The following is a 13,431-nucleotide window of genomic DNA, read 5'->3' as shown; positions in this document are numbered from 1 at the left end:
CCAGTGCATGGGCATCGTTTTTTTAGCGTAAAATAGCACTATGCGCATGAAGGATTGTACGTTTTTGGATAACTCTTCATCATCAATGTATCCCAGCAAGCATCTAAGAGGATTGCAAATATTAGGAATCTCAGCTACGGAGCTGATGAGGGCAGTAACATCCGACCAGAACTTCCGTATCGGAGCACATTCCCACATCAGATGGAAGAATGTACCATCGGCCATTCCACATCGAGTGCATAAAGGAGTGGATAATCTCTTTAATTTATATAACAAATATGGTGTAAAATAGGATCTATACAATAGTTTGATCTGGATTACCTTGTCCCTTGAGGAAATGACGGAGGCCACCTGCAGGGGAAGAATCTCCCCCCAGATCTCCTCCGTCAATTCAGGTATATCTGCCCGCCATCTTTGTTCAACGGTGGTAAGCCTAGTGGTCGTAGAGTGTAGTAGAGTCTTATATTAAGTCAAAACTATTTTGGTGTGGGAGGGGTCAGTCAGTACGTTTTTCAGTGGGGAAGTTTGCATCTCTATATTTCGTAGTCCGAATTGAGTAGCAGCGGTATGTCGTATCTGTAGATATTGGAAGTAGGCCGTGCGTGGGAGTCCAAAGTCTCTCTGGAATTCCGCAAAGGAACGGAACGTAGTGTCTGTAAATAAGTGTGATACTGTTTTTACCCCTTTCTTAAACCAGTATCCCCCATCAGTTCTCTGATGAAATTCTGGTAGGCTTGGGTTTCCCCATAGCGGGGCATTGGGAGAATATATAGCTGGGGTAAGTGAAGCTCTCTTAGCCTCCTTTTGATGCCCAGAAAGGTAGCCCTTTGTTTCTGAGTGGCTGCTGAGAAGTCAGGAAAAATAGTGATTCCATTGCCGTTGAAGGATACTCTGCCTTTTTCTCGGGCAGCGCTAAAAACAGCTTCCCCGTCTCTGAAGTGTAGCAATTTAATGAGGATGGCACGTGGCGGGGCTTAAGCGGGCGGGGGGGCGTAGGGGAACTCTATGTGCCCTTTCGGTGGCGAGCAGCCGTGAAAAGGTGGGATTTGCCAAACGTGGTGGTCAGCCAGCGCTCCATAAAGGCCTCTGGGTCTCTGCCTGCTGAGCCCTCTGGGAACCCCAAGAAGCGCAAATTGTTGCGCCTCAAGCGGTCTTCCATGTCCATCAGCTTGTCAGCAGTATAGGTTTGGGCCTGACGCAGTTCCCTAACAGAGCCCTGTAAGGGACGCGTCTCATCTTCCAATCCCCAATGCGTTGTTCTGCAATCGTCACTCTATGACGGAGGGTATGAACATCGTGTTTCAGGAAAGAGAGATCCGTTTTAATGGAGTCCATTTGTATGGTGAGAGAAGAATGGCTGTGCTGTATAGCCTCCATGATCTGTGCCAGGGTAGGCTCTGTGTGCTTTGCATTATGGAGTGGAGTTGCAGGGGAGTCAGTAGCAGTGTCATCAGGAGGGGGTCAGCAGGGCTGGAAGCCTGGGTTTGCTGTGACTCACCCTTCCCTGGAGGTCGCCGCACTGAGGAGGAAGAAGAGGAGGGTTGTCCATGCTTCCGACTTTGAGGCTGGCTGGCACCATCTTGCTGCTGGGGAGGCTGCTGCAACGGCGGCATGAATCCCGGTGTGTCCTTCATCATAGGGCTGTACTTTACCATCCCCTGTCGGACTGCGGGGTCCGGAGGGTCTATTGAAGTAGATGGGACCCCGGAGCTCAATCGGGTGTGCGGTATCTCTTAAGGATGTGTGCAGTGGGGACGGGACTCAGGCACCCCCTCATATCTCGGTTATTGACTACCTCCCTGGACACCCCCCACAGCCCCAGATGGGGGAAGCTGCCAGGGTGCTGTGGTGGTTGAGTGGGGCCCAAAGCAGGGAGGGGAGAGGCTAGGAGGTGGCCGGTGGGGTGTAGCAAGATGGCCACCAGTCACCTATTAGATCCGGGAATTGCCCACAGGCCAGCACACATAAATGTCCCCAGGAGTGCTGTGGGCAGCAGCAAACTGGCACACAGTGGGAGGCTGTCGAAGATCCTGGAAGGCCGCTGCACTGTGCCAAGAGGGCCAGGTGGACCAAGATGGCCGCCGGCCTTGTGGAGTAGGCCGAAGCCGCGGAAATTCCTGGAGGCTGGCGCCCAGTGGGAGAACGCCGATCCGTTCGGGCCTCCACTCGATTGTGAGCCCGGGGATCTAGGTTGGCCGGTGTGGAGGGTCCTCAGGGGGAGCTGACAGGCCTGGGCTGGAGGATGTCTGGACACAGGATAAGTTATATTAAGGAGTAAAGGACGGAGCTACTCCTTGCCTAGCTAAGCCACGCCCCCCGAAGATGTTTGTTTTTACTGATACTGTTCCCACCCCTCGTTTTTTGACACTGCTTGGGGACGTCCCATATGTCAAGAATTGTGAAGGCTGTGTCTGTCCATGGACGATAAGAGAAAATAGTATTTTTTGTACTCACCGTAAAATCCTTTTCTGTCGTCCATGGATGGACACAGCACCCACCCCTCCTTTTTAGGTTTGTACTGCTTGTTACGAACTGAGGCTGCATGCTGCAGGGAGGAGGGTTATGTCCGGAGGGACCGTCCCCTGGTCGGGGCTGCTCAACTCTGTTAATGTTACATGTATTTAAATATCTAACATGTTCTGCCTAGTCCTCTCCTATGAACAGGAACATAACCCATATGTCAAGACTTGTGAAGGCTGTGTCCATCCATGGACGACAGAGAAAAGGATTTTACGGTGAGTACAAAAAATCCTATTTTCTTTTGGTGGCATTTGATCACCTCTGCGGTTTTTATTTTTTGCGCAAGAAAACAAAAATGGTGACAGTTTCGAAAAAAATTCTATATTTTTTACTATAATAATTATGCCCCGAAAAAACTATAAAAAAAATTTTTTCCTCAGTTTAGGCCGATACGCATTCCTCTACATATTTTTGGTAACAAAAAATAAATAAATATCGCAATAAGTGTATATTGATTGGTTTGCGCAAAAGTTATAGCGTCTACAAAATAGGGGATAGTTTTATTGCATTTAATTTTTTTTACTAGTAATGGCAGCGATCTGCGATTTTTATTGTGACCGTGACATTGCAACGGACATATCGGACACTTTTGACAAATTTTTGGGACCATTCACATTTATACAGCGATTAGTGCTATGAAACTGCACTGATACTGTATAAAATGTGACTGGAAGGGAAGGGGTTAACACTAGGGGGCGCTGAAGGTGTTAATATGTTCCTTAGTGTGTGATTCTAACTGTAAGGGGAGGAGACCGATGTGTGTTCCTCTGTACTGGGAACACACACACACACACTGGTCTCCTTACCTGACAGGCCCGTGGATATGTGTGTAACTCCAGACCCAAGTCTTCTTTCTTCTTCTATTACAGGGTCTCTCTCCGAGCATGCACATCACTGTCTGGGTGGACACTTCCTTTTCGCCGTCCAGCAGGAAAGTTAGGATTCAGAACAGAGGCCCACATTCAATCTTTACCCCCTTCATGACCAGGCCATTTTCTGCAATACAGCCCTGCATAACTTTAACTGACAATTGTGCGACACTGTACCCAAATAAAATCGATGTCCTTTTTTTCCCCAAAAATAGAGCTTTCTTTTAGTGGTAAAACCTTTGCGGTTTTAATTTTTTGCGCTATAAACAAAAAAAAGACCATCAATTTTGAATATCTATCTATCTTTATATATATATATATATATATATATATATATACACACACATATTTTGACGGATGAAAACAGACCTTTTTTTTTTTGCTGATCCGAAAATGATCCGATCCGTGACTCCTGATCCGAGGATCAATCCGATCCGTGAGTTTTTTGATCCGTTGCACCCCTAATTTAAGCCAATATGTATTTTAATACAATAAAATAAAAATAAATAAAAGGATTAAATGTGTTCCTAGCCAGTGCTTGTGTACTGTGGGGGAGGTGCTTTTACTATGGAAAGGCATAGATCCGTGTCTCTGCTTTGCAGGAACACAGGATCAATAGCTTCCCTACTGACAGAATCTGCCTTGTTTACATCTGCCTGTGTACTGAAACATTGGCAGGTGGCAGCAGACATTGAGTCCGCGATACCTGCCGCTGGGCATGCGCACCCCAGATCGGAAGTATCAGATTGCATACTAGGTACATGATTGGGTGCAGCCATGCCACCGTAAATCCAAGTTATACAGTCGGCAAGTGGTTAACAAACCAGGGCTACCTTTGAAGATACCTCCAATCTGTGCCTTTTTAACTGTATTTTGAAAGTGGTCACCATAGTAACAATGCAATCTTCTGTGTAACACAAGCTATGGACAGAGGATAGATATTAAAGCACCTATCATGAAAAACATATATATATGGATGCTACCATCAATGTCTTCCTTCTAAAAATGCTAGGTGCTTGGCTATCTGCTTCCAAATGCCACATGGACCCATAAAAAGGAAAGCAACAAATGAAACACAATTTTTTAAAGTGACAATGTGAATAACAAGATTATTAATTGCTGAGTATTGGTGAACCATATGGTGCGGCTCTAGGTGAAAATCTTTCAAGGATAAGGTCACCATTCGTAACATGTTACACCCATATTTAGGCTGCAACGTGGAACAATTTTGTAAAAATGTAGCCATTCGGGGCTCTGCTCAACCAGCCGCATCACTCATTCACACAGTTCTGTAAATGGGAGAACTACAAGCACCAAACAGCCAATGAACTACCCCATGGCACTGTTGAGTGCTCCAGGTAGTTTATTGATGCTTCCTGTCATTGTGTAACTGTCTGCCCATTCTACCTAACAGCAGGGCCGGATTTCCTACAAGGCCACCCGAGGCCAGGCCTCAGGGCGGCAGTGGTGAAGGGCGGCACCGCTTCTGCGGCGACTTTTTGGCTTTCGTGGCCCCCCCCGCCGCCGGGTACTTTCCCCCCCTCTCTGTACAGTAAAATTTCACAGCACCGCTCCGGGACTCCTTTGCTCCAGCCTGTCCCTCTGGAGCGGCGCTGTGTCTGTGTGTGAGTGCAGGGGGGCGGGGGATGGGAGCATCGAGAGGTCAGCTGACCTCCTGGACGGCGGGGACACCAAGCACCCAGCGCTGAGGAGATCCCGGATGTCTGAGATGGTTTAAAGATGCAGAGGTAAGGAGGAGCTGTGTGTGGGGGGGAGGGGGGAGGGGAGCTGTGTGTGGGGGAGAGGGGGGGGGTGAGGTGTGTTCTACATCGAGCTGTGTGTGTGGGGGGGGGGGGGCTGTGTGTGTGGGGGAGGGGGGGGTGAGGTGTGTTCTACATCGAGCTGTGTGTGTGTGTGTGGGGGGGGGGATTGAGGTGAGTTCTACATCGAGCTGTGTCTGGGGGGGGGGGGTGAGGTGAGTAGTGCTGGAAATTATAGGAGTCAGGTAGGTCAGTGTGTGTGTAAGGAAGCACTCCGCTGGCTGGGGACAGGGACACCTGAGATGTAAGGAAACTCTGCTGGCTGGGGACAGGGACACCTGAGATGTAAGGAAGCACTCCGCTGGGGACAGGGACACCTGAGATGTAAGAAAACACTCCGCTGGGGACAGGGACACCTGAGATGTAAGGAAGCACTCCGCTGGGGACAGGGACACCTGAGGTGTAAGGAAGCACTCCGCTGGGGACAGTGACACCTGAGATGTAAGGAAGCACTTCGCTGGCTGGGGACAGGGACACCTGAGATGTAAGGAAGCACTCCGCTGGGGACAGGGACACCTGAGATGTAAGGAAGCACTTCGCTGGCTGGGGACAGGGACACCTGAGATGTAAGGAAACACTCCGCTGGCTGGGGACATTGACACCTGAGATGTAAGGAAGCACTCCGCTGGCTGGGGACAGGGACACCTGAGATGTAAGGAAGCACTCCGCTGGGGACAGGGACACCTGAGATGTAAGGAAACACTCCGCTGGGGACAGGGACACCTGAGATGTAAGGAAGCACTCCGCTGGCTGGGGACAGGGACACCTGAGATGTAAGGAAACACTCTGCTTGGGACAGGGACACCTGAGATGTAAGGAAGCACTCCGCTGGCTGGGGACAGGGACACCTGAGATGTAAGGAAGCACTCCGCTGGGGACAGGGACACCTGAGATGTAAGGAAACGCTCCGCTGGGGTCAGGGACACCTGAGATGTAAGGAAGCACTCCGCTGGGGACAGTGACACCTGAGATGTAAGGAAGCACTCCGCTGGGGACAGGGACACCTGAGATGTAAGGAAGCACTCCGCTGGGGACAGTGACACCTGAGATGTAAGGAAACACTCCGCTGGGGACAGGGACACCTGAGATGTAAGGAAACACTCCGCTGGGGACAGGGACACCTGAGATGTAAGGAAACACTCCGCTGGCTGGGGACAGTGACACCTGAGATGTAAGGAAGCACTCCGCTGGCTGGGGACAGTGACACCTGACATGTAAGGAAACACTCCGCTGGCTGGGGACAGTGACACCTGAAATTTAAGGAAGCACTCCGCTGGCTGGGGACAGTGACATCAGGGCTCCCACTAATTCTGCATTATGGTGAGTTGAACTATTAATTTTATATTACATTGTAATAATAGATGAGTCTGTGATGGGGGATCTTTTATGGGGGGCTTTGTGATGGATGACCTTATATGGGGGCTTTTTGATGGGGGGAATCTGTGATGGGGGATCGGTGGCTGTCTCGGCTCCTCCTCGCAAGAACTAACCCCCTTCATGCGAGCTCTCTCGCATATGGGTTAGTTCTTGCGCGCGCGCTCCCGTGATACATTTGGCGGCTATATCACTTGGCCCCTGTGTGTGTGTGTGGGCGGGGGGGGCGACATTGAAGGACCCGGCCTTGGGGCGGCACAGGGAGTAAATCCGGGCCTGCCTAACAGTCTGCAGGAGCCTGAGACTACTGCTTTGCAGGTTCCTAGTAGATACAAATCATAGTGTTTGCTTTGGCAGCACATAAATTAAAACTGAGACGATACAGAGATGATTAGCATGGCCCCTGCTCAAGGATGACACGCAAATTTGTGAAGCATTCCATATTTTTTAGACATATGGTGGTATTTTTTAGACATATGGTGGTATCCTAATGGTACCCTTTCTGAATTTGTACAGATGTACTGTATGTCTGTATGTATGTTTGTATCTTGTGTATTTCTGCTTGTTGCAATTCCAAAACGTTCTACAAATAAAGAAATATTCACAAATGCACATGTTTCTACCTGGAAAAACATGAAAAAGGTGAACTTATCCTTTAAATTCTATTTTTGACAGTTTCTTTATGAAACTATGCTCCTATAGTCATTCCTTTATTTTATATATAGGCCAGTGCATAAAGCACTAAGGCCAAATCACTGGTATGATAGGAAGGTGTTGGAGAAGGATAAATGGGCCCCAGGCAGTTTGCCTGGCTATAGACTTCAAAGAGTTTGGTGACAATGGACTGCAATACCTCCTCCCCCTATGGAGGAGAGAATGACTTGGTGTTATCTGATCGGACAGGCTGGGGGGGGGGGTGGTCTTGAGTGAGGGGGTGTGATAGAAGGTGTGGTAGAGATTTTCATATCCATATTTATAAGATTTGTATGAAGGTGTATATGTCTTTCTTTTACAAGGCTTTTTTTTTATTAATGTGACTGGGATATGTCGTTAGTTGACTGTAGCATGTTTTTGGGTCAACAGCGTGACCCGATGTTAGAGTTCACCTAACAAAAGGCTTTTGAACCTACGTTAGCATAGGGATGTTACCTCAATGGGGGGGGGGGGGATCTGATAGGAAGTGTCCCCTCATTGAATTAAAAGAATTTCCTGCCATCTCCTGTCTGAAGACCACATTTAGATGGACTGTGTTAATTAGATAATAATACCAGGTGTGTGTGTATATTAAAAGAGGTTCCTTTCATCTCTTGTCTGATTAAAGGCCACAATAGGACTCCATGTGTTAATTGAACATGTCCAATTACCGAGGGTATGTATAGGGCTGGGCCAGCCAGGAAATATCCAGGTGTCTGGTGAGATGCTAATTGTGGGAACTTGATGCCAGGACATTTCCTAGAGGGGGATACTGGGTGGGGGGTCCTTATGTTCTGAAAAGACACATATTCAACCAATCATATTAGAGTTTTTTTTTAATTCTTAGAGCGGGAAAATTACATCTGAAGGGTATAAAAAACCAGTCCTAGCTTGACTGATCTCATGACCCCCTTCGCCTGATCGTTGCCCGCAACTAGGGCCTGCAATATCATCTGCATCAGGTGTTGGCTGGTCGTAGAATCAACATTTTACACCACCATCTTTGTAATTTTAATACTGTGTATCTTTCAAGCCATTTATGTTGTGTTATTGTTTTAATAAACTGAACTGTTTTATCCTTATCACACTTTATTGATAAAGAATTTATTGTAGTACCGATATAGTCCAATAGCCCTTGCCTATTTCCCCTGATCTTTCTGGGTGTCTGGGGTCCCAGATAGACGATACCTTTATACAAATTATGATAGGACGATGGTACTTTTATGCTATGTTTTTCTTTTTTCACTGAGAGGTTTCCTTATAAATCATTGACTGGAGGGCAGACTGAATCATGATGGATGAGCTGACCTAACAGCATGGTGATGTAACCTCTGTCTCTCTCTCTCCCTCTGTCTCTCTCTCCCTCTGTCTCTCTCTCTGTCTCTCTCTCTCTGTCTGTCTCTCTCTGTCTGTCCCTCTCTGTCTCTGTCTCTCTCTCTCCCTCTGTCTCTCTCTCTGTCTCTCCCTCTGTCTCTCTCTCTCTCTCTCCCTCTGTCTCTCTCCCTCTGTCTCTCTCTGTCTGTCTCTCTCTGTCTCTCTCTGTCTCTCTCTACAACTTATCATTACTTATTGTTGAATCCTCTATAGCCATATTCTGATTAATATCAAGTATGTTGTATCAGTATTCAGCAGTATCCTCTCTGTTTTAACAAGTGATATCCTTTATGTTATGGTTGTAAATATTGGAATTAATACCAGTGTCTTCTCGGTATCAATAAGTCGGTGTAAGTCTCTTACACCGTCGGATCGTAACTGCATATTTTTTCTGACCGCTAGGTGGGGCTTCCGTCGAAGTCGGCGTCGAGTATGCAAATTAGCTAGATACGCGAAATGCCGAACATACGCCAGGCCGACGCAGTAAAGTTACGTCGTTTGCGTAAGTCGTCCGTGAATGGGGCTGGACGTCATTTACGTTCACGTCGAAACCAATGACGTCCTTGCGGCAATGCACACTGCGAAATTCCACGGACTGCGCATGCGCCGTTCGGCAAAAACGTCAAACACGTCGGGTCACAGTAGATTTACAAAAAAACACGCCCCCCTGATCCAAATTCGAATTAGGCAGGCTTGCGCCAGCCGATTTGCGCTACGCCGCCGCAACTTACGGAGCTAGTGCTTTGAGAATACAGCGTTTGCCCGTCTGGGTTGCAGAGGCGTAGCGTAGAGCGGATACGTTACACCCGCACAAATTTACACCGCTGACTGTGAATCTGGCCCAGTGTGCCTCTATGCAGTTGACCCTTTGAATGAGATTAAGCCAATCTTTGTGAGTGAAACACACCTATGCTTTTGTAAATAAACAGTGGGGCGATGGCGCCGCTATAATGATTAATATTCAATAAGGTGTGGGTGTAGTGGTTATTAAACCTATGTTGGGTACCTACTTGAGGGATGAATCCAATATATGTGGACCCCCTTCTTGGAATCACACAGATTGAGTGTGTATAGGTTACCCCATTAATAGTGTGACAAAAGACTTGCTGGCAAATATGTGACTCAGTTGGTGAACCTCCACCATTAGTTGGTGTCCAAGAAACCTCCACGTTAGTAAGAGAAATAGATGAATGAATAAAGTCAGGACCCTGTGCAGGCCAGCTAAGAGAAGTGACTTGTGATGAAAAAAAATTCATTAGAAATAAAGCAGTTCAAATCAATATCCAGGTTGAGGCCTCTAGGGGCTAGAAGACCCCAACCTGTGTATCCAACGGGTCTCATTTTGTGAGACCTGGATCTTTTTGTTGCCCCCCCGCCAGTGGTCTTTAATAATGTCAACCCCATAGAACGTGAGGCAAGATGGATCCTTATGATGTTTTTCCTCAAAATGTCTAGAGAGACTATGTTTTGGGAATCCATTACGTATGTTTTTGATGTGCTCACGTGTTCTTACACGGGTCTGGTGGTACGGCCCACGTACTGGAGTCGGCAGGGGCACTATATGACGTAGGTCACATGGGTGCCATTACAAGTAATAAGTTCTTTTATCTGGAACTCTCTATTGTAGACATGGGACTTGAATGTTGTTTTTCTCCGAGGCTGGGGTTTATTTGTTTTGCATGGCAGGCATCTCTGGCATCTGTAGAATCTTTCAAGTTCTGGACAAATATTCACTTCCCTGGGAGGATCAAGTACATTGTGGACAAGGTGTGTTCATAGTGTTGGTGCTCTATGGTAAATGAATCTGGGTCGTGATGGCAATAACGCTGCCAAAGTTCTGTCCTCTTTCAAAATGGGCCAATACTTTTTGAAGATCTTTTCCAATTGTTGGTATTGGTTGCTGTATTCTGTGATAAAGGCCAGATCCATGGTAGGTGCTTGATGAAGCTTTTTCTTGTTGAGCAAAGCTCCCCTATCCATCTCACGAATGTTAATTTTCAGTTTTGTCAGCACCTATGCTTTTGGGATGCGTTTCCACTGATGCAACTCCAATGTTGCCTGATTCAGGGTGCGATTTTGAAATGCAGCTTTAGTGCGACTGTGCGTTCTTAATCCAGAAGTCGCATCAAAATGGTGCAGGTACCTTTATCGGTCACTGCAGCATTGAGCCACATAAATTAGAATGGGTGCTATTGAAATCAATGGGCTGCGAGTTGTAATGCGACTTTGGGTCCAAGGTCGCATGGCAAATCGCATCAGTGGAAACGGAGACTAAATCACACTGAATTATCTGGATGTATGTAAATCTATTCCTCTGTTTAAACAAATAACTGGGGATTGTAAGCAGTGTAATTGAATCTGGAAACACTGGCTATATTGTAACTGCTAAAACAAATCATTAGGTGTTCGTCAGTTAAAATTGCCTCCTGTAGTACAAGCCATCATAGGGTATAATCAAGCTTAACGCTTTGGAAGCCCTGTGGTACAGTAAGCATTTCTTTTAGAATACTTTGGAAAGTCCGCGGGGAGGTTGAACCATTTGGTTTGGAAAATCTCCGAGCTAATTTTTTGAAGGACTATAATCAGTACATGGATTGTTCTGGCAAGTAGTGAAAAAAAAGAGGTAAAGGGCATGGTGGAAGTACCCGTCATCCCAATCATGTCAAAGTGTAGCTAGCTTTGGAATAAGCGACCTATAAGGTTTGCAGGATCAGCTCAAGGTCCTTCGTCCGTAAAAGGATGGGAAATCAAATCGCTTCAAAACGGAATTCTGACCGTGGGGAACCTTACCACTTGACTCCGAGGGAAGTAATGATAGATAAATATGGATCTTGGGTTGTGAAATATATAAATGATGGGAATCGCTAGACTGGAAACTGTATTTTTAAGAGAAATGCGAGATGCTTGGAGGGCAGGGATGGTAGGATAAGAGAACTGATGAGGTGAGTATTTTTAATAGGGAATCCACATTCCCAGAGAAGTGATAAACAGAGGTTATGGGTTTAAGTAGGATATAGAACATGTGGATTTGTGTAAGGTCTTGAGGTCATATCTGACCTAGCTAAGTGTGTTGTGCGGAAATGTGTGAGATCCATGGATTGTAAGGTTGTGTGTGATGGCATGATGATTTGTTTTGTGTTGGTTAAGGTTTAAATATTGGGAATGGTGTTCTATAGTTCAAAGAGCAACCAGCCCCCTCTCTTTCCTTGACACAAGTTAAATGGAGAGTGTGACGTGTGTTCTCAGCTGCTGACTCAGTGCTGACAGCCCAAATGACCCCCCTTTTTTTTACAGGTCTGTGAGAGTGGAAAAGAGATCTTATTGACTTGCAAATGACCTGAGCCTGCATTCTGTAATAGTGAATTGAAAAGGGCATTTACTAAAATGAGTTTGTTTTTCTTTACAGAAGGTTCTGCGAAAACGTTGTGATGAAGTATTATGATTGGTTAATAAATGGAACCGTTAAAAGGTTTATTACGAGTTGCTAATATTTTTTTTTCTCTCACAATGGTGAATAAAAAATTTTTTGGGGGGGGAATTATTGGTATACCATAAAACAAAAATTCATATGGCATTAATATGTATTATAGTAATACATATTAATGAATGAAAAGTTGAGCTCAACAATTTTTGGTATTTTAAACAAAAAAGTGCACGGTTTATGTAATATAATGTATATGTGTGTTTCATATGCTAATGTCTGGTTACAGGTATATAACCATTGTTTTTTGTTTCCAGGTTAAGAAAAAATTTGAATGTTTATTACTAACTTTTATTTTGTGTTTTATCCCTCAGAATCGATAACTGTGTTTTCAGGATTTCAGAATAAGAGGAAATCTTTATGTTGTTCGGTCGGTCGGGTTTCACAGGGTTTAGGTTTTCATGACCATTATCTAGTTGGAACGTCTAGTGGTCAGTCCATTTGGACCACCTAGTGGGGGTTACATGTTCTGATCCACTGAATAGCAGAACCAACTAACTGATGTCCGCGTATTATTTTTTTATGACAAGTTGAGTAAGACTGCAGGGGATAATTGGCACTCTAACACATATATTAGGCCAAGTAACATTCAGGGGTACCACACTTAGTGTTAAAAGGGTTTTGGGGTATTATCCAGCCATTGAAATGGATCGGCCATAGATCCGTGGCATATCTGTTTTCTTATTACCGAAGATCAGCCATGCTGACACGTGTAGTTCCATAGATCTAATAGGTAAAATCCTGATGCTACTTTGGCCAGACTTGTGTTTTTAGGACTTCTTAAACTTCCCCCCGCTGTTAAGCCTGGCTGTACAAGGTTGTATTGCCTCAGGCTAAGGTATGCTAATGTCCCTAGGTATCTGTATGTCCCTAAAAGTTCACAACGGTTTCCTTCCGTGTCACCATGCGATATTTTTTTTCTCCTAGAGTTTATTTTTGTCAGTTGTGGTGGCTATTTGTGTGTGTCCAGGCACATTGGTCGGCTCGTGTATCCCCTACTGTTCAGTGATCCCGGCACCTCAGGGCTACAAGGGATTTTTCTTAGTCTATTGGTCAGTTGTGTCTGGTAGCGCCCGTTCCCTTGAGCTGGATACACATTATGCAATTCTTGTTTTCCAATTTCTTTTAGATTTCGCGGCAGACATGTAGTACGAGGGCCTGCCTGGTGGCATACCCATATGAGTTGAAAGTGCATAGGTATGGCCTCGTATTGTATAGTTTTAGGGTTGTGTCTGGAGAAAAGGGGTGCAGGAAGATCGCATGGGGTGATACCAGCTTTTGGCTGTTCCAAGGGCCCTCA

General features: G+C 46.0%; 1 non-coding gene across 1 annotated transcript; it reads left to right on the top strand.

Annotated features, from left to right (window-relative positions):
* Nucleotides 1-6,924: 6,924 nt before the first annotated feature.
* On the top strand, nt 6,925-7,031 carry LOC120921462. The gene has a single exon (XR_005744883.1). It is a non-coding gene; the product is annotated as a U6 spliceosomal RNA (small nuclear RNA).
* The last annotated feature ends 6,400 nt before the right edge of the window (nt 7,032-13,431 follow it).

This window comes from Rana temporaria, chromosome 13 (assembly GCF_905171775.1).
Source record: "Rana temporaria chromosome 13, aRanTem1.1, whole genome shotgun sequence".
Classification (NCBI taxonomy): Eukaryota; Metazoa; Chordata; class Amphibia; order Anura; family Ranidae; genus Rana; species Rana temporaria.
This window is presented reverse-complemented; position numbering and strand designations above follow the sequence as displayed.